The sequence below is a fragment of the Manacus candei genome, unplaced genomic scaffold (genome assembly GCF_025592945.1).
Source record: "Manacus candei isolate 608988 ecotype Guabito, Panama unplaced genomic scaffold, ASM2559294v1 h1tg000025l, whole genome shotgun sequence".
NCBI lineage: Eukaryota > Metazoa > Chordata > Aves > Passeriformes > Pipridae > Manacus > Manacus candei.
The window spans coordinates 1,472,582-1,499,117 of NW_026138073.1; the positions used below are offsets into that span (position 1 = coordinate 1,472,582).

Genomic DNA, 26,536 nt, shown 5'->3' on the forward strand with positions numbered 1-26,536 from the left:
GCCAGGGGAGACAGTGCCTCTGTCAAACACCCCCCACCATGGGGTCTGTGGTCCTGCAGTGTGTGGGTCGGTGTGGGATGTATCCAGCCAGGAGCTCCCAGGAGACCTGCTCGTCCCATTTCCCGTAGTGTCCAAGGCAGGCTCAGGGTGTCCCGCCCCCCTCAGCCGAAGGCTGGGTCCCAAGGGACATGTGGGACCTCACCGTGCAGAGTCTGAGGAGCAGCTTGACGCCCAGCAGGGCTCTGGTAGCTGCAGAAGTCTGAGTTCAGTGTGAAGCCTGGTGGTTTCAGCTGTGCCTGTGACTCACTGTCGATAGCACAGCTGACCGCGCTCGCTGCAGGATCACCCGCGAGTCGGGAGGGGAGATTTAATATTGCAAATATCTGCACCCATCGCTGCTTAATTACATTGGTTTAGGCTGCCACGGGCTCTGCTTGGATAAAGCACTGGGAAAACCCAGCGAGAGCTGTTGTCTCTGTGCCCTCCCTCCGGCACGACCCTGGAGCACTGCCGGGCACGTGAGAGCTGCGGGAATGACGCTGGCATCGCTCAGCGAAACTCGCCTGAGGACTATTCAAATGAAAGCCATTCCCCTCTTTGAGAAGGGATGTTTGCCAGCACCCAGTGCAGCAGTGGGAGGAATATGTAGGTGGAAACTATTTGGAAGTGGCAAAATTTGTGGACATTAATAAGAGACTTTAGCCCACTTTGATACTGTGTTTAATAAAACATGCCGGCTTCCTGGTGACATCCTGCCCTGCCAAGCCCGGGCAGCGGGGAGCTCACGCTGTTTAACCAGTTCCCTGCTGGCTGGTTGCACCATCTCGTGAGAAAGAACCCCGGGCGAGCACACCCGGCACACCCCGGGGCTGCGCCCGCACCGAGCACGGCCCAGCCTCCGTCTGCCTGGACAGGGAACAGGGAATGGGGGGCTGGAAGGGACCTGAAAGGTTATCCAGCTCCAACCCCCTGCCATGGGCAGGGACACCTTCCACCAGCCCAGGTTGCTCCAAGCCCCGTCCAACCTGGCCTTGGACACTCCCAGGGATGGGGAGTCCACAACCTAAGAGCCATTTCAGAGGTGACATCCGGGTGCTGCGCTGGCTGGGTGGTCTCTGCAGAGCTCAGGAGGAGCAGGGGATGGTGAGGGCTGATCCACTGTTTGAGGGGCTGGGAGGAGCAGGAGTCTCTTTGCCCGGTGACGCGTTGTCTGGTGGCTGCTCTGCACAGAGGGATCTGATCACATCTCTCCTCCTGCCTCACATCAAACAGTGAGTCAGCGCTGGAGCCCCATCAGATGTCTCTGCTTCGCCTTTCATATCTGGAAAGCAGAGAGGATGATGCTCTGAGTATGCAAAGCAAGGAAAGCAGGGTGCTTTCAGATCTGCCCCGTGGAAAATACCATGGTATTTATTCTGCACTGGCACCCACGTACCCCGGCAGGAATCAGCACCACCGGGGCTCAGAGTCTGGGGAGATGTTGATCTTTCTGGGGGATGCAGGTAACAACAGCCACGGGGCCAAACTGCATCACCTCTGAGTCAAATATTAACATAGAAAATACTCTGAACTTGCTAACTGGGTTAAAAAAATTAACACACACCCCTAAAAATAATAATAATAAAATAAAGGAGAAGAGCCTGAGAGTGTATTCTTCCTGCAGTTCATGTCAGGACATGGATGAGTCCTCTCGCCTTGACCTCTGAACCCCAAGGCTTTGGGACAAGGTCTGTGTGACCTGCGTGCTCACAGGGTGTGAGGTGCCCAAGGATTGGGCTGGGGGGCTTTGGTTCCAGCTGTAAATGCCATTGGCACAGTGGCAGAGCTTGAGCTGCTCACCAGGGCACGGGCAGAGGTGGAGAATGGGGCAGGTCCACGTGGGGACAGAGCCTGGCAGCAGCTGAAGCACTGCCCAGGGAGGTGGTGGAGTGACCACCTCTGGAGGTGGTCAAGAGGCATCTGGATGTGGCACTTGGGGACATGGTTTAGGGCTGGCTATGGTGGTTCTGAGTTGATGGTTGGACTGGATGATCTTGAAGGTCTCTTCCAGCCTTGATGATTCTGTGGTTCTGTGTGGTTTTGGGAGGGGGCACATGGGGAGCCCAGCTGGACTTCTGCCAGGATGCCACTGACTCCTGTGGCTGGAGATAAGAGAGAACAAGCCTGAGTGCTGCACGTGGACTTGCTCATCCCAGCCTGGTGTTTCTGTGATCCTATGGGATCAAGTACCTGCTTGCAAGTGTGTAGGATGCCCCATGGCTGGCCAGGGGCTGCAGTTGTCTGCGTTAACCAGGGTCTGCTTAAGGCAGGTGGACGTCTGGGTGGGAGAGGAAAAGGGATCATTGGCACTCCAACTCATCAGGACTTAATGAACATTTGGCCCCTTCCAATAAATGAGATGCAAAGAAAATGAAGTCAGAAGGGGAAGTGCAGGTGCACAAGCTCATTCGCACCAGGCCAGACAAATCATACACATTGTTTCCTAGTCAGGCAGACTTAAAAAACCCTTGGACAGGAATATCATTCAGCTCTGGGGCAGTCTGGAGCAGCCGTGGGAGAATGCAACCCGTCATTTTCTAAATAAGAAGCCAAACCTCTGAATCCAGATCCTCCTCCTCCCAAAGTCCCGGTCTGATCCCATGTGCATCACGAGCCAGATGTGGCTTGGGCATTACTGCTGCTGCAAATTCAGCTGAAATAAGCACAAACAGGAATTAAATGGAATAGGAAATATTCACGGTGGATTTGTGCCTAATCAAGATTACACACAGCTCTGCTGACTGTGCTCCTCTGGCAGGGAGCCGGACCCCTCCTGGATCCCTCCAGGATCCCTCCGTGACACACAGAGCCACCTAAACTGCACCTCGGGTGGAACATGCCCGTATTTGGGGAGAAAATACAGCCCACTAGGACAGAGAGAAAGGCAAAGGACACCCAAGGCATCCCTACGAGCAGTAGTAGTTGACAGGAATGTCTCTCATAGTGCCCTTCCCTCTGTATCAGCAGGGATCTGGCTGAGAAGTCCTGGAGCAAACCACAACTGAGGGTGTTGCTGTCTTCCCCAAATACTTTCTCTAATGAGGTTTTTAAATAGTTTTGCCCCGCCTACACTGGCAGCCAGAGCACTTTCATCTCCAGGTGAATGGGAACCGAGGTGGGACTCAGCTGTCTGCCGGGAGGATCATTTCCATATTGCAGGAGGCGGGAGGAGAACCCGCGCAGGGGCAGGGAACGCTCCGGCTCCTCTCGGAGCTCATCCCGGCACAAATATACCCCTCGTGCACCGCTGTTTGAAATGCAAAGAGCTCCCCGGCAGTGTGGGCCGGCGGGACAGGGGGTGCCTCTCGGTTACACCCTCCCGCCGATGAGAACGGCCAGGAGCCAGCAGGTACCCGCTGGAAAAATGAGGGTTGTGAGCAGGACTCAATTTGTTCCAACCTGCTCCGAGTAACCACACACCTTTCGTTCTTAGGTGGCAAAGATCACGTCTATCCCAGAGGGTTCGTGGTGGGTGTGGAAGTACTTTCCAGAGAAGCGCCTCTCGCCCCCTCCCCAGCGCTGGCTGCCGGCGGAGCGGCGCTGACGTCGCTGGAGAGAGTGCTCGCCCACCCGCTCTCACCAGCCGGGAGAGCCCGAGGCTCACAGATCCCACAATCACCGAGCCTGGAAAAGACCTTCAAGATAATTAAGATCACCCTGTGCCCGGTCTCCACCTTGTGCCCCAGCCCAGAGCACTGAGTGCCACCTCCAGTCCTTCCTTTGGCACCTCCAGAGGTGGGCACTCCAAACCTCCCTGGGCAGCCCCTTCCACTGCCTGACAGCCTTTTCCAGGAAGAAATTCCTCCTGATGTCCAGCCTGACCCTCCCCTGGCACAGCTTGAGGCCACGTCCTCTCATCCTGTTACTAGTTCCTGGGAAAACAGGCGGACGCCCCCCTGGCTCCACCCTCCTGTCAGGGAGTTACTGAGAATGAGAAGGTCCCCCCTGAGCCTCCTTCTCTCCAAACTTGCCTCCACAGACTTGTCTCCCATGGGGATCATGAAACTATAGAATAGCCTGAGTTGGAAGGGACCCACAAGTATCATCCAGTCCAGCTCCTGGCCCTGCACAGGAGGACACCCCAAGAATCCCACCAGAGTAGGCACCCTGTTGGCCTCACACAGCTGCTCTGCAGGGCTGAGTGTGGGGTCTGACAGGTCAGACGGGGCTCTGAGCACTTCTTCTAAGGGAAAAGGAATAATTTCATCCCAAAATATCCATGTGGGCTATATCTCAATCATCTGGGGAAATAGAAACGGCCACACAAGCTCATTACAACTGTCCCTTCTCATTTTATAAACTGCATGTCCGTGGGATGGAAATAAAGTCCCAGCCCTGGAAAGCTGTGAACATCTGCAGCTGCTGCCCAGATGTGGTTGCCTGGAGCCTGTGCAGAGGTTTCAGGGGAAAACCCCCATCTGCCTCTCACAGAACACCAAAACAGAGGACAGAGGTTTCGCTTCATAAACCTCGACCAAGGAGACATTAAGTGCCTTTGATCTCCAGATAGAAAAATGATCTTTTGATTTCAGATTATGAAAAGGAATAACCATCTGCTAAGGAACAGCTCCGGACCCACGTTTTATTGAGGCCAGATGGTGTCCAGGGTTCCTACGTATGAATTCAATTAGCTGCTTGTGTCTGCGTCAGTGAGTCTGTATCCACCCAGTCATGTTTTTGGAACAAATATTGTAATATTCCCATGGATCCTCCAGACAGTGGGAGGTGTTTCCTTCACTGTGAAGGTTTTGGGAAGTGATGACTTTGTCTCATTTTCATCTTGCCCTGTTCTGCATTTCTAGTCCCTTGGTTCTCAAGGCTCAGGGCTTTCCCTGGATCTCTGAGCCAGCTGTGCTGAGTAAAGACATCCCTGATTCCAGTTTGCCCATCAGGGCTGACATTTCAGCCCCAGGGAACCTCTACCATGCACCTCTCCTACCCTGGGACTGAGTTTACAGGGTTATTTGGAATATAATCCATTTCTAACCTAAGACGGACCTGCTCCAACCTCCTTTCCACAGTGCTTACCAGGGGTTTACTCAGGGCTTAGCTCTGCTGAGGGTAAGGTACCTCTTGCCACCACCTTGCAATCTGGAAGGGTGGCACGATGGGAAGGCCTTTCCCAGGATGCAGAGGGTGGGAATGACCAGTTGCCTGACCAGCCACCACCCCCGGCATGGACAGACTTCCTGCCCGGACAGCCTGGCTCTGCAGAACCCAATTAGCTCCTCTCATCTTTCCAATCTAATAATCTGGAACTCCCTGTTGTTTTTTTTATAAAGGTGTGGCTCAGCACCACATGATACACTCAACAAGCTGCATATTTGCACTGATTTCCCTCTTTAGTGTTGGAAGTGGGAGAACTCTGTTGTGGGAATGGGCTGAGCAGCAGCCCCAAGAGCAGCAGGTTGTGATTCATGGCTGGAAGGGCTTCACTCACAACTCACACCTTCCTCTGCATCCTGGGAACTCACCTGCACAAGAGACAGCCTTGCAAAAGGCCCCTGAGCAGGAAGTATCCTCAGCAAAGGGACCTCGCAACTTGTTGCTTTTTCTTGACTTTCTGGGGAGGGAAGGGGCTGTGAAGCTAAATTGTCATTTATAGACACATTTCTCCCAAGGTTTCCTTTTCCCCTCCTCTTTCTGTGCACACACAAGTGCACACAGACGCTGCAGGCCTCACCACCCCCAGGCCTGGCACAGGGTCTGGAGTCAGGGTCTGCCACTGCCCACAGTCTTTGTTTCAGGGTTTCTCACCCGTGACCTGTGTTTGACTCTGGTTTCACATCAGGGGGAATGCTGGAAGGTCCATCCGCTCCCTGCCTTTCCAGCCATGGAATCCATGGTCCACCTGGGCACGCTCTGGCTGCTGTGCCTGGGAATCCCCGAGGGGCACCTTTCCGGGCTGGCCCTGCTGCTCCCGCTGCACGGCTGTGATTAGAGCCTTATTACCAATTACAGGATTATAAGCATAATAACGCACAGAGAAACTACTCATGTCCAATGATTTCTCCTGTTAAAAATGAAATACAAGCCCTTTAGCAGATGGGTTCCTAAAGAAGAGCTCTGAAGGAGCAGCCGTGAGGGAAGAGCCGCAGAGAGGAGGGATGAGAAAATAGAGCAGGTTCTCATTAGGGTGCAGTGTGTGTGATAATTACTTGAGGAAGCATGAGGGAAGGCAGGGCTCATTTCATCCTGGATCCCACAGTGACTGCAGGCTCCCTGTGTGCAGCTGCTGCAAACCTGGAACACGATTTTGCAGCTCTGCCCAACCCAAGTATCCCTGGCTCCTTCCTTCCCAGGAACCCTTATCTGATCCAACATGCCACTCGGGGATTTTCCTTCCCCTTGATGCTGAACTGCTCGATAAAGCAGTTATTGCTCCAAAACAGGATTCCAGGCAGCTGGAATCATAAGTCATAAACACAGATTACTAAACTTCACACTGTACTCGTCACCTTCCATTGAAAAACTCCTGCTCATCCCACCATGCCATTCCCACAGATCCTGGATTTCCATCCTCACACTGTGTCTTATTCAAGAGACCCACCAAAGCTCCTTGGATCTGCTGGCAGGTCCTTTGGGATTCCCTTACCACAGCAGGTGGCAGCTTTTGGGCTCCCAAACCTCGAAGCAGAACCTTCCAGAAACGCTAAATCCACCCACCCCTCCCCTCTGCCATCACACGTTACCAACGTCACCCATTTCAAACCATTTTGAGGAAGGTTAAGAGTTGGCTGGTTGTAGCCAAAGCTGTGACTAATATTTTTGGGGGAAAGTACTTTATGTCAAAACAAGTGAGTAGTGAAGTGGAGACATGTGGTGCAGAGATGTGGGAAGGAGGGAGGGGCTTTTTGGTGCCAAATTTCCCTATTGCCTAAAGGGAGAACCCAAGTTGCCTTATTTCTTCATGTAGAATGAGACAGAGAAGGAAAACTTCCTGCTTGATTTCTTTTAGAACCTCATATTTCTAGAAAGCTGCTGAATCACCCCCTTATGATACGTCGTCATGGAAAAGGGTCCCTCGGCTTGCACTGGTGGCCTGGGCCAACCCCCCCTGTGGGTTCCAGAGCTGTTGGAGCCATCGGGGCCCAGCCCAGTGCAGGCTGGAGCTGCCACTGCCCCAGAACAATCCCTTTTCCTCATGGCTCCTTCCCACAGCCAGAGGCTGCAGCTTTCAGGCTTTCCAAGCCTTTTTCCCAGCCACAGCAAGGTGTGCAGGCACCTGGAAAAGCAGTCAGTGGGCTCCATCCCCAGGGAGAGCCGATGCATCCAGGCTCATTCCTTACAAGCCGGAGTCAGGTGTGTTCTACGGAAACATGTGGGCTCTGTGACTTTGTCAGTGAAATATAACCAATTAGTTTTAGTCATTTAGAGCAGGCAAAGGACTCAGCCCACAAAACTGCTTTGCTTCCCGAAGTTATTCAAGCCCTATGGAACCACATACATTTGCTTATTAACGAAGTGACTGTGCTGGCCGAGCCTCCTCCCGCCCTCCGGAGCAGAGTGTGGTGTGGGAAGAGGCAGAGCCCTTCATGTCCCGATGCCTGCGGAGGCTCAGCTGCAGAGCTCATTTCCTATTTACATCCCCAAAAAGCCCAGTTCAGCACAGGCTGCTGCCTCTGCAGCCAGCGAGGTGCGTTCTGCAGGTGTGGGTGGGTGATTCACCCACAGGTTATCTGCGTCCTCCGGCTCCCGGTGCTTCCCCAGCCCAGGCAATTCCAAGCACACCCAAATAAAGTCCCAAATCAGTCCTGTCTGGCCTCACCCTCTTTCTCAGCAGAGGGTTTGGATGGTTTCCACGTCTCATTTTGCCTTCCTCCCAGAGGAAGTCTGCCCTACAAGCAACTCCCTGTGAAGGCCTGAGCCAGAAGGTCAGACCTCGCCTGCTGTCCTGCTCTCCTGATTTCTCCTGATGAGAGTAACAACCTCCAAGTCTCTCCTACATCCCAGATGGGTTTTCCTCTTCCCCATACACAGCATTCCCTTCCCGGAGCAGCCCAGTTACCTCCTCCTGCCCCCATTAACCCCTCTCAGCCCCAACACTCCCTGCTCTCAGTGGCACAGCCTGGATGGTGGGAGTCCCAGGTGAGCTCTGGAGCTGGGGGGCTCACTGGGGGGCTGATACCTGTCCCCACTGGTAACTACAGTGAGACAGCAGGGAATGAGGAACTGCACGTGGAAGTGAAACATCCCATGGCATCCCCCTTTTAGCAGGGCCTGTTGTGACATGACAAGGGGGAATGGCTTCCCACTGTCAGAGGGCAGGGTTAGATGGGATACTGGGAAGGAATTCCTCCCTGTGAGGGTGGGGAGGCCCTGGCACAAGGTGCCCAGAGAAGCTGTGGCTGCCCCTGGATCCCTGGAAGTGTCCCAGGCCAGGTTGGACGGGGCTTGGGGCAACCTGGGACAGTGGAAGGTGTCCCTGCTCGTGGCAAGAGGTTGGAGCGAGATGATCTTTAAGGCCCCTTCCAACCCAAACTATTCCATGATTCTATAAACAGCTGCCTGAAGCCTGTCAATTTTGGCTACTCTTTCAAAACTCATCGGAAATACTAAAATACACTGATTTTGGTTTGCCATCCCTGGGGAACAGTGGTATTGTTCCCAGCCAGCAGTGAGGAGCTGTCAGGATGCCCAGACCATGACATGACTGGCTCAACGCCTCTGACAACCCCAGTTTCACTGGAAATGACAGGGCTGGGCTGGACATCCCGGTGCTGTGGCTTTGCCAGGCTCCAGCCCTCTCAGTGCAAATGTGCAGCAAAAGGCACTTCCTGGAGACGGATATTTTACAAAATGAACGTTATCACTGCCAGCTGACCACGACCAGGACTCATTCCAGATAATCTCCACAGAGAGGTACAGGGACCTCAGGAACAACCCACCTGAGCAGAGGTTGCTCCATTAATCACTTTGGCTACAACCCCGCGTCACCAAACCGAGCGAGGTTTGAGGTTCACTTCTCCATCTGAGACTCCGTGTCACAACTGTGACTGAATACTGTGCTGAAATGCAGCTGCCGGAATTATGGAGGTGGAAGACCTTTATTTAGCCCAATCTTCCATCGTGAAACCTCCCCCAGACTTCCAGCAACCCCCCTGCCAGAGCGCTGAGTAACAGGACCGGCGCAGCTGCCTGCCGTGACCTCCCCCGAGCCGCTGAGCCGTCTGCATTTTGGAGACCAAACTATTTCCATCAGAAAGTAACTTCCTCAGAAACTTAGTAGGAGATCTTTGGTTTAGTTTTCTTAGAGTTTTTTTTTTTTTTTTTTTTAATGCAGATAAATTCTGTTTGTTTGCACAGAAAACTCCGAAAACCTCCTTTATCCATAAAACAATCTGGAAGCACGTCCTGCCCTCGCTCCAGCGCTCCCGGCTCTCCCTGGGCCAGCCATGGCTGGCGTTTTAGGCATCACTTAGCAACGCCCATGAGCAAGAGCTTGTGCTGTGCCGGGGTCACCACACCCACCACCACATCACACATCCACACAGCCAACTTTCCAGAGAAATTAAATAAAAAAAAAAAAAAAAGAAAAAAAAAATCAACTCTTTTGGCGTCTCATTCCCACTACTCAAACGGTACCGATCTGGGGTGGAAATTCCCTGGCAGGAGCTTCTATTTCCATTCTGTGTGTTGTTGAGAAACGTGGTGAGGAGGGTTTTGGGAGATGAGCTGGGGTGTGCCAGAGCTGCAGCCTCACCCTGGACTCACTCAGGCTCTCAAACACAACCCCAGCACGCTGGGCACTGACGGGACCCTGGTGAGGTGCCCGTTGTTGCTGAGCTGCAGGTAATGGTGATCCCTGCTCTCCTGGACAGGGATGCCACGGAGCTGTGCTGGTGCCACCAGGGCTGGCAGGAGGTGACAGACGGGTCACATCCCCAGTGGGACACTGGTGACCCACCATCCCTTGCCACCCCTGTCCTGTCTTGTTTCTTTCCAATTGCAAGACACGGAAAACCCCTGGAGCCTGACCCGGCAATGTAGTGAGGACAGCTGGGGAGGAGAGCAGTGACTCAGAGGAGGGGGGTTCCAGGTCAGCACCCCTGTTCCCGGGGGAAGTGGGATGGGGAAGCGGAGTGAGTGGGCACCGTGTCCAGTGGGCACACAGAGGCACTGCTGGGATGGCTTCCAGAGGAGATTTGGAAAGAAATGCTCATCCTCGTGTCTCTCACGAGGGCGTGTGACGTGGGTGTGTACATATGTACGTCTGTCCAGCTGCCCCCTCCCTCAGCATTCAGAATATAAAGGTTTTCCTTACTTTTATTGCCGGTACTATCCCTCAATCGTCGTATTTTAGCTCCATGGACAATTTCTGTATCAAATTCTCTGCTCTGGGACTTTTTAGGATGAAAAGTCTGTGTAAGTTTAAAACTATCTCTCAGTGCCATTAAAATTATGTATAAATAATATAACCCCTTCAATTCTGGAAACTCATCTTGATGCAGGACTTAATCTTTACCTGTCCCTGGCCAAGCACAGTCTCATGCTCCACCAGGATGTCTGAGCACCTGCACTGAAGTGACACCACACCACAGTTCTGCTGTTGGGCTGATGATTGATGGGTTTTCACTGCTTGGGTAAATTAAGGAAAGGAGTGAAATAGTGAAATGAATAGAAGCAAACCCACAGCTTCGTCAGAACTGCATTACCCCCCTTCCATCAAAACTGTGATTTCTGCAGCCTGGATGGCAATGCCTCGTCACTTCAGTGTCACATTATGGCCCACGACACCCAGAAAACCACAGCAGTACAAATCCTGTGCTGTTCCCTGCCTCCCTTCCCCAAGGCAAAGAATTAGGAACAGCGAAAACAAAATCATGGGACTGAAATAATAAGAATTAAAAAAGAAAAGAAAGCAATCACAAGACCGGTGGTTTGGAGCCGGGTGGTGTAGGGGGGGAGCCCACAGCCACTGCCCCATGGACAGCACACACACCCCTCTGCCACACTGGCACCTCTGCTCAGGCTCCCACCACCTTGACACACCACACAGAACCTCCTCAGCTGGGATTTCTCCCTCCTTTCTGCCCTTTTCCAGCTCCTCAAGTCTGCTACGGAAAAGAAGGCACAGAGAAGCCAATCTGATTTACTGAATTTTATCCTTTCTTTGACCCTATAAGGAAACATCCTTTCCCCCCCCTGAACGTTTCAAACCCTGCACATTTTGGGAATGAAAGCTCCTCTGTGTGTCTACAGCTACAGAGAGACTTCGAGTCCCCACCTGCCACTCTGGGACTGCTGCAGGCAGGAGAGCGAGCGAGCCGACTCCTATTTCCCAGGAGACGGTTCAGCCAGATTTAGGAAAAGCTGAGCAGTCTCCTGTGCCAGGCCCCATGGCAGATGCTGGGGGAAGGCAGGGATGGAGCTCAGAGCCTGTGCTGAGGCTCGTTGCCAGCGATGCAGCACAGAGCCCATGCTCGGCAGCGCGCGCAGACACCGCGCTCGGCTCTCCCGGGGACCCAAACCCTCCGGGTCTGCACCCAAATGTGTGAGCTGGGGTCCCCTCACCCTGGTCTGTGTGGGGAAGAGAGACCTTGCCTGGAAGTCCTGTCACTCCCCAGTGACTATGGAGGGACCTCCATCAACCTTTCCCTTGCCCCGTGGCCTCTACGTCAGAGGACAAGCTTGGCCAGGTGTGTTGTCCACTTCATCACCACGGCCGGAGTCAGGGAAAGGGACGGGGTGACACCTCAGCCCAAACACACCTCACCTCTAGGGCAGGGTTTTAAGGTGAGACAAGCACTGGCCTTGCTTGGGATGCACGTGGAGACTGACTGTTCATACCTACTTCACCTCCCTCCCTTTGTTGCCCCTTATCCGTTGGTCCTGAGGGCCATTTTCCAAAACTGCAGGCTAAGGCCACTAAATGCTCCTTGGTTCCATCACAGCAGAGTTCATCACAGGCAAATTATTTTGCTAAGTGCCTTGAGCAGTTATTCCCTCCACAAGAACAGCACAAAGAACCCCAAATACTCTGCAGTAGAAGGAACCTGCACTTTCCCGGAGCGCCTCTGCCTCCAGAGGTGTCAGGACTCTTCACTCACATTGGCAAATCAAAGTCTGCAGTAACCCAGATCTCCTGACTCCTGGTCTTGTGCCTTGATCACAAGATGATCTTTCCCTCTGCAAGAGCACCGGGAGCGAGGGATGAAACACCACTTGTGTTGCCCAACACCTCCCCCACGGACATGCTCCACTTAGACCTTGGTAGGTGGAGAAGAGCCAAAACCCAGGGCAACAACGCACACGCTGCCCGGGCAGCCCGTGTGGGGCTCTGCCATGAGCTCCATCACCAGCTCGGAGCCACCAAGGGTTCTCACTCCCATCCCGGTAATCCCTGATATTTGCAGCACAGATTTGGGACTGAGGTGAAGCTCAGGCAGGCGAGTCTGCACAGTGAGCAATACCAGCTTTGGCCTTGGGAAGTCTTATTTTAGGGGAAAAAACCAAGATAACATCCTAGAAACTAAACACAACCTTCTGTGTTCCCTATTTTATTTCCTCTGAGGCCCGCGAGGCCTTTCTGCATTCTTGAACAAATGCAGTGCCCCAAATTAATTTATATGGAAACTGACCCCAGCCTACGGTCAGGATTCAGTATCAGGATAAGTTGCACTCAGCGGAGCATCTTTATAAAATGAAACCTGGTGGATTTGTCTCTTCAGGATATTCCTGTTTCCTGTCCTGCCCCAGAGCCCACTCGGAGGCTTTTCACTGGTTGCAGTGGACTTTGGATCAGATCAGCCAAACAGGGTGGTGATTCAAACTGCAAACTGCAGCAGACCTGTCAGCCCCAGGTCCTTAGGGGTCCTTAGGCACTAAACTGGGGCCAAACTGGTGAGAACTGGGGAGCCCAGCCCCGCTGTCCCTCCTCTGTGGATCCCAGCCCTGGTGCTGCACAGGCACGAGCTCTGCTCCTCAGGGACTAGAGATGCTCAGGCTCTCTGAGTGCCACTGACACACCTGCTCCTTCTTTGGTTTTAAGTTCTAAACTGTCCCAACATAAAATAAAGATCTATGGGGGCAGAAGCAAAGGCAAGGAATGTGTTGTTGGTAGGGATGCTCCGGGTCAGGTGCTCACTTTGGCTGTATTTACACGCTTTGGGGAGTTATTCCCTGCCTTGCAGAACTGCTTCCATGCAGTGTTAATATTTCCCAAGCATCCTGGAGCTCACTCCACATTCTTTCTCATTAGTGAAGTGACTTTTTCTTTCTGCAATCAATAATGACCCTCATTATCTAGATCATCCAGAACTAGATAATTTGATATATAATAAAATTTGATCATTTCAAAATATAAATGTTTTGTTGATCGCATTTTTACTGATCCAAACTGAACTGTCTCCTTAGGAGACAGACACCACAGCCTTGCATTACCCTGCTCTCTCCCCCTCGGCTTGACCCATTTTTCCCTCTCTTTTCAGTGGAATCAAACCCTGCAACTAACCTTTAAGGGTTCCTTAGTCTTTATTTTGTTCCTATTAACCTTCTGTTTCTCTGGATAATTCTGCAGCCAAGAGTAGGTGTGACTCCCACGGCACAAGTCTCGCTGTGCTGTTGACTCATGTGCTGTGCTCGCTCAGCCAGCTCCTGTGATGGGGAGGCTTATGCAACGTAGCGAGGTCTCCCAGAGCATATGCTCTTACTCGAGCTGTGAGATCTCGGCGTGTTCTCTCTGCTGGATGAGCCCCACGGCGCAGGCGGGACGTGCCGCGGGCACACGCGGTGCCACGAGCCCTCCCCGTGCCCTGAGCACGCACACGAGTCACCAGGGCCCCACAGAGCCCACGGGAGAGGTGCTTCGGACACATCCCCCCTCCCCTCTAGACCTGAAAAGCACAGAGGTGCTGCTTGGCTCTGCTTGGTGGTCCTGCAGGACACTGCCCTGCCAGGCTCCGGCAGCTCCCAGCGAGGAGCCCTCCCTGGTTTGTTAAAGGCCACTCGGTTCCCTACTGAGATTATATAAAGTGAACTTAACAGACGGTCAGATTTGGCCTGTCATGTTGGGAGGGCTCTCACACAGATTTTTTTTAGGAGGGAAACTAGCAAGACATGTGGTGAAAAACACCCTATAGCTTGTAACTCCTGTCTCTGAGATCCAGCCATCTGTTCCCATGAACTTCAAGTGAGAAGCAGCCACCATTTTGAAGAGAGACACTTAAAAAAGTGAGAGGATCCAGCCCTTGATTCCTTGGGCAGAAACCGGCCCTCTGCCCATCTGAAAGGCCAGTGCAGGAACTGCAAACCTCTCTGGGCAAGATCATATCCCTGCAGGGGTGAGCGACAGCTGGGCTGATGGCTACGAAATTAATAGAGCCACAGGATGGTTTGGGTTGGAAGGGACATTAAAGTTCATCCAGTGCCACCCCCTGCCATGGGCAGGGACACCTTCCACTAGCCCAGGTTGCTCCAAGCCCTGTCCAATCTGTCCTTGGACATTTCCAGGAATGGGGCAGCCACAGCTTCTCTGGGCAACCTGTGCCAGGGCCTCACCATCCTCACCTCCCTCAGGGAAGGATTTCTCCCTGATATCTAATGTAATCCCTGCTTGTCCTATCACCACCTGCCCGTGTAAATTCCTGATGCTTTGACCTCCGTGCAGGAGGGAGCGAACCGGGGTGGATGTGGGGGACACCAAGCCCCCGAGTGGGGCCCCGGGACCGGCAGCAGGCAGGACACACCGGGATCCCTGGCAGGCAGCTGGGGCCGAGCGAGCCAGGGCTGTGCAGGTCGGAGCAGCCTCTGCTATTTCCTGCACAACTCGCTGCCACCCAGCCCATAAACTCACAGGATTCATAAATACAGAAATAAAACCTCCTTGAAAGCCCCACTACAGAAAGGAAAAACCCCTCTCCTGCTGCCCAGCCCGCTTGGTTTTGGAGCGAGGTGTTCCCACAGCAAGGTTGAAACACCAGGTTTGGGGCGAGGTGTCACCACGTCACCGCGGCCCTTCCCTGGAACTGCTGTGAAAGGCGGCTGAAACATTAACCTGGGCTCGCCGTGGCACCTTTCCCACCAGGAGATGAAAGCCAGCAGCTGCTGATATGGAAACCAACTGTTGGAGCCGCCGAGCACTGACACATGCGAGCGCGGAGCCACCGGCTCCTGCAAACGTGCTGCAGGAAATGACTAAACATTTAGTGCTTGTTATTGAGCAGGATTCCTGGAGACACGTAGGTGGTGTGGACAGCGTGGTATGTGCATTAAAGTGCAATTTAGGTCAATGATTCTTTGAAAGGACCATTCTTCCTTTCTCCCCCCCCCCTTTCTCCCTTCAGGGACGTTCACTATTCAAAGATTAACTTTTCCAGTTCTCTTTTCCAAACAGTTCCCATCAGCACAAAATAAAATTAAAAAAGGGGGAAAAGACAGTAGGAATTACCCTGCTTTAATATTGAAATCTCTCTGCAGTTTTTTCCCATTTTATCTATTTTCAATGGTAAAAAAGAATTCCGAAGAAGCTTTAGAAGTAAGAGTGCGTGTTCAGACAAAACCAATCGTATTTCACGGGGTGTCTGAGACTCACTTTTTAACAGGTGAACCCAAAATGAGAGCCAACCCCGGGGAGACTGGCCAGATCCAGGCTGTGGGAAGTGTCAGCACAGCTCCAGCTCATGCTGTAGCGTGCCAGGGCTGCGATCCACCTTTTCCATGGACCCTCCGGTGCCCAGCGGTTCCTGAAGCACCTCCAAGAATGTGAGGCGGTGCCTCCAGCACTGCCCCAGCACACAGGGACCTCATCAGCAAACACAAATATTCTCCAAAAGCTGCTGAAAGCTCTGCTGCATAAATTCAGCATTATCTCATCGATCATATTCACGTTACTGCAAGAGGAACTGGTGCATCCACTACACTCATGGAGCCAGAGGCTCCCTGCCCTCCTGGGAGACACGGAGACCCAGGGGAATGCCACAGGGCTGCCATGGAAAACCACTGCATCTCCTGCACTGGGAGCAGAGCCATGAGACCCCCAGATAGCTCCTCACCATGGAGGGACCCTGAGACTGTTTTCAGTGGGAGCCAGAGAAATCCAACCTGGAATTGGTGGCAAATCTGCAGCAGGGCTGGGGAAGAGAGCTGGGTTTGCCAGAGGACAGGCCTCTAATGCCAAGGAAAAGGTCTCTTTGCTAAAGAAAGATGAATAAATTATTGATGGTGATGCAATTTCCTGCAGTGAGAAATTCCGAAGACCCTTTCCAAGCAGGAATGAGAGCAGGCAGAACACTGGTCTTCTCAGGACACCTACTTTTTTTCCTCCATCCAAGGACCAGCTAAACAAATCCCAAGAAAGCTCATTTGTATCCATTTAATTATTTAATCAATAGCTCTGCTTTCAAAGCTCCTCCTCACACTCGCTCCAGCAAAGCCTGGTGTCCCGCAGATCCTGGGATATCCAGGGGACAGCAAAGCTTGTTAGGTGGGGATTGTTATGGGAGGAAACCTAAATAAAATTCAGTTTAAAAGGCACTAAATTAAATAGTCAGAGCAAGGGGAAACAACAGCTGGAAGGCTTTCTGAGGCTGACCCGTGTGTTTGGGTACAACAGCTGGCTTTGAGGAGGGCAAGTGCGCTGCTGGGATGGACAGGTTATCCCAATGTCCTTCCCAAAGCTCCAAGGGTCCTGCAGCTGCCAAGCGGGCAGTGAGCAGGGCAGGCAGGAGGGGGCTGGGTGGATCATCTCCTGGCCAGGACATCACCTCCAGCAGCCTCGTGCCCCGGGCATGAACTCGCCCCCTCCTGACCCCGCAGATCCCAACACCAGTTGAGTCATCCTGACATTTAACGGCGCAGACTGGCCGGCTGCTCCTGGCTGTTGTTGAACCAGGAGAGGGATCACAACAAAACATAAATCCCAATAATTTTTAAAAGCTTTTTACTTTCTTTTGCAAGTCTCTTCCCCAAGTGTTTCCCACATTTGGAGTGAGGGAATGGCTGTGGCTGACTCTGAGGTGCTGCCAATGGTGACCAGGCAGTGCTTGTGTATCAGGGAATGTTTTCTGGGAATAATCTTTCAAATCATTGGAAAATCTCAGCTGAACTTGAGATGTGTCTCTGGAGGCTCCCATCAGCTGGGATGCACATTCCCTTGGTTAGGAGGCCCATAAGAGACTGTGAGAGGGAATTTGGACAAGGGCCTGGAGTGACTGGACAAGGAGGAATGGCTTCCCACTGCCAGATGGCAGGGATAGATGGGATACTGGGAAGGAATTCTTCCCTGAGAGGGTGGTGAGGCCCTGGCAGAAGTTGCCCAGAGAAGCTGTGGCTGCCCCATCCCTGGAAGTGTCCAAGGTCAGGTTGGACAGGGTTTGGAGCAACCTGGGATAGGGGAAGGTGTCCCTGCCCATGGCAGGGGTGGAATGGGATGGGCTTTGAAGTCCCTCCCAACCCAAACCATTTTGTGATTCTGTGGAGTCAGGATGGGTCAGACCTATGGTAAAGGGATTGTGCATGAACCACAGTTTCAATGGCAATGGACTACAGGGACACATTGGGTGTGAATCTCACAGGAGAGTCAAGGGGCATGAAAACCCACAGTAAAATGCAAAAGCCCTCAAAACAAGCCCTTTGATGATGCAAAACATAACACACAACTGTCATTAGTTTTCTCATGTCTGATATTTCCTTCCCCACCTCTCCCTTGCTCCCTAGTTTTGGTTTGCTCCTGATTCATATTGCTCCTGAGGTTGGGAACAGACAGTGGCACCACCAACCTCTCAACAGCAAGCTTTTCCTTGGCCAATTTTCCAGCACTAACTGCCTCCCAAGGCCATTTGTTCTGAGGCATAAAGCCTTTTTTTTCTCTGGGAATTGATCTGGCAATGCTTTCAGGACTGCTGCCAGGGAAAGAGTGTCCCTATTGCTCCTTCATTACCATCACAGCTACCAGGACCTTTGCTGCCTGTCTCAGGATCTTGGCTGCAGTTCCCGAGCCTGAACAGTCTTTCCAAATGCAGGGAATTCCCTTTGTATAAAGGGAGAGGGACATTCACAGGAAAGCTCTGACTGCCATTCCTCAAATGTATTCCTTCATGTCCCTCCAGGCAGCCACAAACACCACCAAAGCCAGTCAGCACCTCTGTGCTGGCTCCATCAGGCTTCAAGCTTGCCCAGGATATGAAGGTCAATAAAACCCCCAGTTTTACAAGTGCAGATGCAGAAATCACCTTGCACCAAAATCAAAGGAGATCTTCACTTTTTTTTCCTCTTAACCCACTTAAAGGCCTTATACAGAGAAAAAAGCATTACTGGAGAGAAAAAAAGATGTGCAAATACTGAGTATCATCAAAATAGGAGCAGCTCACACAAACGTGGTAAGGAAAAGGAGCTCCTCCATTACTCCTCCCAGGACAGGAGAAGCAGTGGGGATCACTGCAGAGTTTCTGCTCCTGGCAGCTCCTCACCCTGGTGTCTGGATCAGAGGAGCAGCAGCTCTCTCTCATCTGCTCTGTCACCACCCTGACCTTTCCCAACCACCGCTCAGTACCTTGCCTGTCACTGCCATGTACTTTTCACTCCAGACACTCTCTCTGGAGCAGTTATTACTCAGAGACATAATTGCTTAGTGCTCCCTCAAGTCACAGACGCAAGACATCAGAAGACATCTAAGACTCCTGCTTCCCTGAGACCCCAAAGCATGAAGACAAAGAATGCCTTTTCCTAGGAAAACTTAAAGAAAAACCATAGCTGTGCTACTTGATTAAATCACAAAACCGTCTCGATTCCATATTTTAAACAAGGATGACTTTGCAATAACAATTATGTTGCCCTTTTGCAATGCATCAGCTAAACACCTCGAGTTTGGGGTTCACAGAATCATCTAGGTTGGGAAAGACTTCCAAGATCATCGAGTCCAACCTTTAAGCCTTGGTTTGGGCCCAGGGATGGTGTGGAGCTCACGTGCTTCCCGGTAACTGTGCTTGACCACATGACTCAGCAGCACGGATCCCACGCTTCCCAGCCCCGCTCAGCACTCCACACACAGATCTTTGCTTTCATCTAAGAAACATAACATGGGTGGGATCTGTTTACACTGGGTGGAAGGATGTACTAGAGCCAAGCCAGGGACCGCAAGTGTTAGAAATTGGCAGAAAGGGCAGCAGCTGTTATGATGCAAAAGTACATATTTGCCTGAAGACTCTGGCTAGAAAACCATCAGAGAAATCCAGACTGATTCATGCTCTGCACCCTTCCCAGATGACTTCCGCCGGCCACGCCAGCTCCTGCAGCAGCCGGAGCCCAGCCGGAGCCCCGGGCCAGCTGTGCCACGCGGGCCATCGGCCACACCACGGCTGGGACAGGCACTGCCTCCCGTGCCAGTTAAACACGGGCCGCTGGGCCAGAGAGATTTCTCTGTAATCACAGTACAGCAGTGAAGTCAGATATTAAACGATGGTTTAACTACAGCATCAACAGCTGAATCACAGCGGCTGAGCAAGCAACCAGTGCCAGACAGTCCCTGCTCCCCTGGTGCCTGGGGAGCCCCAGGGGAGCAGGTGAAACCAGGCAGGAAGGCTCAGGGCTCCAGCACCTGCACTGCCAAACCCACCCAGAGACAGTCCCGTGGCAGGGCCAGGAGAGAAATGCCCACGTACTCCCTATTTGCAAGTGGGAGTAAAACACTCTAAGCCTCATCTCTGTGACTTGATGCAGAACAAACCTCCTCGTTCGAGGGACAAAAGTCAGGGGAGTGGGAGAAGTTGCCCTTCAAGATGTGAAGTCTTGGAAATGTGGGCTGAAGTTTGAGCTCATCAGGAGACTCCACAAGTTAATTTACAATCTCTAAGCACGCCCCTCCCTCACCCTTCCGAGGATGAGGAAAAGACAGAGAAACACTTCCCTGGGGTTTCTTTGAGCTTCCACTTCAGGTTTCTCTGTTTGCATGTGATATTAAATGAACATAAAATAGTGCCTGAAGAAGCTTTCACCATCATCTGTCCTGGTTTTGGCTGAGGCAGAGTTAATTTTCTTCCCAGTCACTGGTACAGGGCTGTGCTTTGGATTTAGGATGAGAATAATGCTGATAACACACTGATGGTTTAGCTGTTGCTGAGCAGTGCTTACATTAAGTCAATGACTTTTCAGCTTCTCACCCCAAAATAATTTCCCCTAAAATGTTCATAAATATGACAGTTAGCATGGATTGATGGGGTTTCCCAAGATTTGCAATTGTGGCTGCCACATCTCAACTCTCAGTGAAAGGTGTTTTTTTCCCCCCACTATCCATACATTCCAGTATTTCTTTGCTAGCAGCAACACTTTTGGGGGGCTTCCAATTCTACCCAGCAGTATTCTCAGAATCAAGCACCAGTCCTAGATATATCAGTATTGACCAGCAGTTCTTGTAGAGAAATAGCAGCAACCCTCTTGGAATGTCCTGGCTCTACAGAAACGAATGGGAAAGTCTCCTTGGGAATATTTGGTTTGAGTAAAACCTGCCCTAGGGTGACTTGCTCTGTTCTGTTGGTGGCAGAACGACCTGTGTGTGACAGAAGCAGGTTGAGCAAGACCACCCTGGCACGAGGGGTGAATTTTATGCCCATGTTGTGTTCCCAAGGTATCCTCATTCCCTTCAAGTCAGGAGCAGAGTTTGGGGGAACTGGCTGCTATTTTCTGGGGGGTGGCAGCCTATTTTTTCCCACAGTGCTCACAACAAGGCCTCTACTCACAGTAACGTCAGCAAACTCACCCAGCCAGGACTGAACGCCTGAGCATGTTGCTCAACCACACCACAGGCAACAAAGCCATCAGCTGACAAACCCTCCAGCACAGCCCTCTGAGCAGGATGGGAGAGGGCCAAACACCAGTGCCATCAGCAGCTGAACCGCTTGGCAGCTGCTCTGCCTTCCCTATCTGATGGGGTTTGCCTGCACAGACCTCCCCAGACCACCCGTGTGTGGAGAACCACCTCACCCCTGTGAGGGCTCCAGCACCAGCACTGGGGCTGAAAAGCTCTGGTTCTAGGCTTAGTTCTGTGGAGGGACATGCTGCCAGCAGGGCAGGGGACCCCTGGCACAGCTGCCCTGGTCTCCTCCACCAGTGAGGAGCTCCGTGCCCCACAGCCACCACATCCCCCAGCACGAGGCTGCCTGACTGCAGAAAGCAAGTGCTTGAGAATCAAATCACTGAGGGTACCACGTGCACATTCCCACATAACCATGGCCCTTTGGGTTGTGCCCTATGGAATTTGGATGAATTGCAATAAGGAGTCCAATGCACAATAAAGAAATGCAAGAATTTCCCTGCTTTTGTCTCCCTCCTCCTTTTCAGTTTTGCATCAGCTTTTTCCCCCTCTCCTGCATTAACTTCAAACTCCCTCCCTTTCCCTGCAATTACAGCGCAGAACCTCCCAGCAATGCAGTGATTTCTTTGGGCTCTCCAGCCTGAGTTTACTGCCCACACTGGATTTATGCTGTGTTTGTTTATTTGATGGCCCAGTTAGGAAACTTGGAGTGGGAACTGTGCACGGGATACACATGGATCACAGCAAGACCTGGCAAAAGCACCTGGGAACTCTCTGGCCTCCAACCAGTGCAGCGTCAGGCCATGCTGCATTCACAAGGAAAACAGGACAATATCGCTGCCATTCTCTGTGGGAAAAATCACCCATTTCAACAAGACTACAGACAGAGCTGGGTGACCAGCACCCAGCCTCAGGCCACTGACAGCCACAAGGTTCCCAGCCCTGGTTTCTCCATGGGCTGCAGCCCTCAGCACCAAACTTCACTTTCTTCATTTCTGTCTCATTGCCGTGAAAACTGCAGCAGAGAATCAGAGAATCCTAAAATAGTTTGGGTTGGAAGGGATATTAATGCTCATCCAATCTCAGCCCCTGCCATGGGCAGGGACACCTTCCACCAGCCCAGGTTGCTCCAAGCCCCGTCCAACCTGGCCTGGGACACTTCCAGGGATCCAGGGGCAGCCACAGCTTCTCTGGGCAACCTGGGCCAGGGCCTCCCCACCCTCTGAGTAAAGAATTTCTTCCAAACATCTAATCTAAACCATCAAGGATGCTGGTTCCATGTCTCCAACCTTTGTAACTAGTCAGTAGTTAATCACATCCACCTCACAGGCTTTGCTAGTGCTGACAGTCCTGCTCCTCCACTTTCTGTCCCTTCTGTCACAACAAACTGTTTGGATGCTGTAGGAAGCATCAAGGACATTTCTCTTAGTTTTATATAAACAGAAACTCCTGTGGGACTCTCTGCCTGGTTTAGTTTTGTTTTACATGACACAGAGCAGCACAACCAACAGAGAAGAACACAGAATCTGGCCCACAGGTATGAAAATCTGCCATGAAGGAGAGTCTCCATCAACCCTCCCTGCTCTGAGTTCAGGTGGTGGCCAGGCAGGCACAAGAAGAGGTTTCTCCTCTGGCCACCAGCCAGCATTAAAGAAAAGCCAAACTCAAGCACCTGGTTCCTACCACACTCGTACCATTTCTGCTCCCACCTCCAAGGCCCACGACTTACTTTGATGCTATTCCGAAATCTCCTTCTCCCAGCTCCAAACCAAGACTTGAAATTATTAGAGGGAGTAATGCCTCTCAGGGCAGAATGCAAATTTAAAACACTTGTCCCAAATAACAGGAGGTAGTAATTAGGCTCCTGCACTTCCCAAGCAGCATCCCTGAGCTACACCCTTTCCTGCTCTGCTCCACTGATGAAGGACATGTGCTATGCCATGCTGTTAAAACACAGACTGGTTTTCCTTATCTGTGTCATAAATCAGCTGCTCTCTTTTAATTTTCCTCCTTCCCTCTGTCCTGTGGTCTCTGAGCTTTGCTCTCTGCATGTTTCACCCTTTTGCTTCTTGTTGCTGTCCTTTATCCTGGTCCTACTTTTTTTTTCCTTTTCCCCTCAAGGTGCCTGCTTCCTTAAATAGTTCTCTCTCTCTTACTCCTTCCTCCCTTTCCTTATCATCTTCTCTTTCTCACAGTTACCCACTGTCTCCTTCCTCTTCCCCGGGCTTTCCTGCAAGGCCAATTTGCATTCTTTCTCAATCACATCAAACAGGAGATTTCAATTTAGCAGCAATCAGGGAAACACCTCAGACATCCACATGGCATCAAAGCCTTCTGCCACCTCCGTTTCCAAAATCCCACTGAACTCTTGGTTTGTGAAGCAGAAGCTTGGATTGACCTTACAAGGAGGTGATGCTGCCATCACCCCCTGGCACTGAGCCATTCCCAAAGCCACCCCTCTGCTCCGGGTGACTGTGTCTCGTCTGACCATACACACATCATCCCACATCTCTTCAGGCCAGGAAGGGCAGCTCTGCTGCTCTTGCCATGCAAAAAAAACGAAGTGAAAGATGCTGATGGCCAGAGGATGAGGCTGAGCTTGTGGCTGCAGCAGGACCAGATGCCTGAGGCAAAATAACAGGGACACTGGTTCCTTGCCCAGCTCATGCCTGTGCCCTCAGGAAGGACAGAAAGCTAAAGAAGACAAGTCTTTGCGTGGCTTTTTGGGAGTAAATATGTTCATTATAATCTGGTTACAATTCCTTACAAATACACATTCAGGTTAGCTCTGGAATCAGGGAATGGTCATGGATCTCCTCAAGCACAGGATTTGTGTTTAAGAAACTCCATTGTTACAGTAAATCTACAAAGAAAGTGTCCAGCTGGGGTAGTGCTGCTACAAGAGCCTCCAGTTCACATTGTTCATCCCCACTGCCACGTTAAAGACCAGCTGAAACTGAAATTCCAGGTAAAATATGTCAACCTAGAAACAGATGTTTTCAAAAAGGCAGATGGTTCTACATATCACTTTTTCACTCTCAAATTCTTTAAGGTAGAATTTACAGGGAAAACCATCTCCAGACCCTCTAAATAAGTCTCAGCCAAGGGTCCATGTACTGAGAAAGCAGAGGGGAAGCAGCCTGGTGCCAATTAAACCCACCCAAAGGTCCAGAACTTGTTCTGTAGGCCGGCCAGAAAATTCGCTGGAATGATGTATCAGTTGCTATGGTTTTTTTAAGTTTTCTAATTAATCTGTACATTTACTTGGTCTGACTTTTGAGATGCTCGCCTGCACTTTGATCCTTCTGCAGCCACCAGGACAGCTGGAAAACGGCTTTGTTTTAAGCTGAAAGCAGAGCTTTTGGGTCCTCACCCATCAAGTGTAGGGGCTCTGGACGTGCCATGGGAAGATCCATGTGCCAAGCATGTGCCATCACTGCCGGTACTGGGGGCAATGAGCTGTGTCATCCTTGTCCTGTGCTGGATGGAAGGGTAATGGTGGAGAGGGCTGCTCTGCACCCTGGAGTGAGGAGGAGGCATGGGGACACATGGGGCAGCACTCCAGTCTCAGCTGCAGCTGCAGGGGGGGTCTGAGGGACGCTTGTTCCAAGAGTCCCTGCCACATGCCTACTCCAGGACCGGCAACCTCCTCCCACCCAGCCCAGGGCTGATTTCACATCCTTCCAGCCCGGCATCCCTTCCCAAAGCTGCGGGAAGTGCTGTAACGCAGCTGCTACAGCGGTGCTTCCCGACATGCGGCCAGCCCGCTGCCCAGTCCCTCCTGGTGGCTCCCCGTGTGGAATCGTGGCCAGAGGCCCGTGTCCGCTGTGCCCCCGGGCCCCCCGGCGGCCCCGAGCCCCAGCTGGACAGCGAGCGCACGGGAGCAGCGCCGGCACCCCCGGCAGGAAACACAGCGCAGAACGCGCTCTATTTTAGTCCCGTCAAGGGTCTTCTTGGAAGCGAGGCAGAGCCCGGCTGCGCAGAGTTAAGAATGAATCCCTATTTTTAGCCTGTCCTGGGTGAGGTAAGTGCGCGTGAGTCAGACGCCGGCGTGGGATGTTGCATAAGCCGGGCCTGCGCCGCAGCTCCCGGCGCACGGGGGTGCGAGGAGGAGGATGGAGGGAGCCTTCCCTCGCCGCTTCCTGGCATTGTCGTTTCAAGACAGACCCTTCACGGTATTTAAATGCAGGGTTCTTTCTTCCCTTCCCCCCCCCCCCCCCCCGAAAAATTTAATTAGAAACAGCAGTAGGCTGGTTATGTAATGTGATTAATTGCAGCATTAGACTGAAAAAATATAGGGCATACAGGTCTTAAAGATTCACATGCAAAGTCATGTGTGGGAGTGAGAGAGACAAGGGTGAAACGCAAGACTTATCTGTTTGATTAGGTGCTTTTCACGGGGCAGTGATTTATTCCCCGAGTGATTTCGTCAGAGGAATCTGCAGATAGCTAAAGCAAAAAAAAAAAAAAAGAAAAAAAGGAGCAAATAAACATCCAGGAGACAAGGGACCAAAAGTGCTTTCACAGCACCTCTAAAGGTTAGTGCTGTACCTGTGAGCAGGATGTTCCCTCAGCTGCAGACCTGCCCCTTAATAGTGCTCACTCACACCAATAAAAAGGAGGTTTTCCACTGAGTCACGATGAAGAGCTGCAGACGCATGCAGACACTGCAGCGAACTTTCACTATGCTGGAACTTTATCCGACGCAATATGCGAAGCTTCAGGATGAGGTTTTTTTCCCCTGCCTTTTGTGAGCCTCTCTGCAGGGAAGCCCCGGAGCCCAGGCTGGCATTCCCTCCCCCCGGTGACCTCCAAACCGCCGGCGCTGGCGGGCGCAGCGCTGCAAATGGTGCTGCTGTTGATTAAATCCAACCCAGTTCAATAGTGGCAAGAAGTCACCAGGGTGTTTGATTGCTCAAGTGTCCTATATGTCCATGTCTCCGTTGCAAAACAACGGCTGTCTGGGTCTGACTGAGCAGCCCCACCACAAAAAGGAGCCTGGCGAGGCTGAGTGAGTGCTGCTGTGACTCGAGGAGGCATATCTGGCTGGATTTTAGCATTGCAGTTTTTCAGAGTGAAAGAACTGCTGTTAATATTCATGGAAGGGAAGATGAAAAGGCACCGGAGAAGGGAGCTCGTGGCAGGGTACCAAGGATGTCTCAGCAGGTTTTATCCTGTGCTCTTGCTGGGAAGAGGAAGGTTCACAGCCTAAGTGCGGCTGTTCTTACACTATAGATATTCTCCGGGATTGCCAGCTACCCCTAAACTCAAATCAGAGGCTCTGGTGAATGAAGTATTAATTTAAGGCAGCCTGAGCTCCCTCTGAAGTGAAGGCTCTCCCCTTGGTGAGCTCAGTCTAGTTCTACAAACCTTAATTCCTGGTAGCCTTAGCTGTAAAGCCACGGTTGGAAACACAGAAACCTCTAGACTTGATCTCTCCTGAATAAAACTTCATTTGCTATAGCCGTGCAATGATTTCAGAGGCTTTGGATTTGTCAAGCCGCAAAATGCCAACATTAATTTAAAAACAGCTTTAAAATTACCTCAGGTTTGTGTCTTGTTTCTTGCTTTACTAATAAGAAAAACACTAAATGATTCATATTAGAAAATAGATTTCAACAGTCTTCTCAGGCAGGCCCGGTGCTCACTCTGAGTCGAGGCACCCTGAGTGATAAACGCAGAAATTCCCTCCCACAAGGCTTCCAGTCTTACTGGAGCCATAATCTAGGGTGAGTGAACTGGCCAAGAAGT

General features: G+C 51.8%; 1 long non-coding RNA gene across 1 annotated transcript; it reads right to left on the reverse strand.

Moving 5' to 3' along the window:
- Window positions 1-709: 709 nt before the first annotated feature.
- LOC127471617 (uncharacterized) lies at window positions 710-26,536 on the reverse strand. The gene is made up of 5 exons (XR_007904698.1): window positions 25,337-26,536; window positions 24,159-25,234; window positions 3,460-6,052; window positions 2,595-2,692; window positions 710-1,321 (listed from the first exon to the last, which is right to left on the reverse strand). It is a non-coding gene; the product is annotated as an uncharacterized LOC127471617 (long non-coding RNA).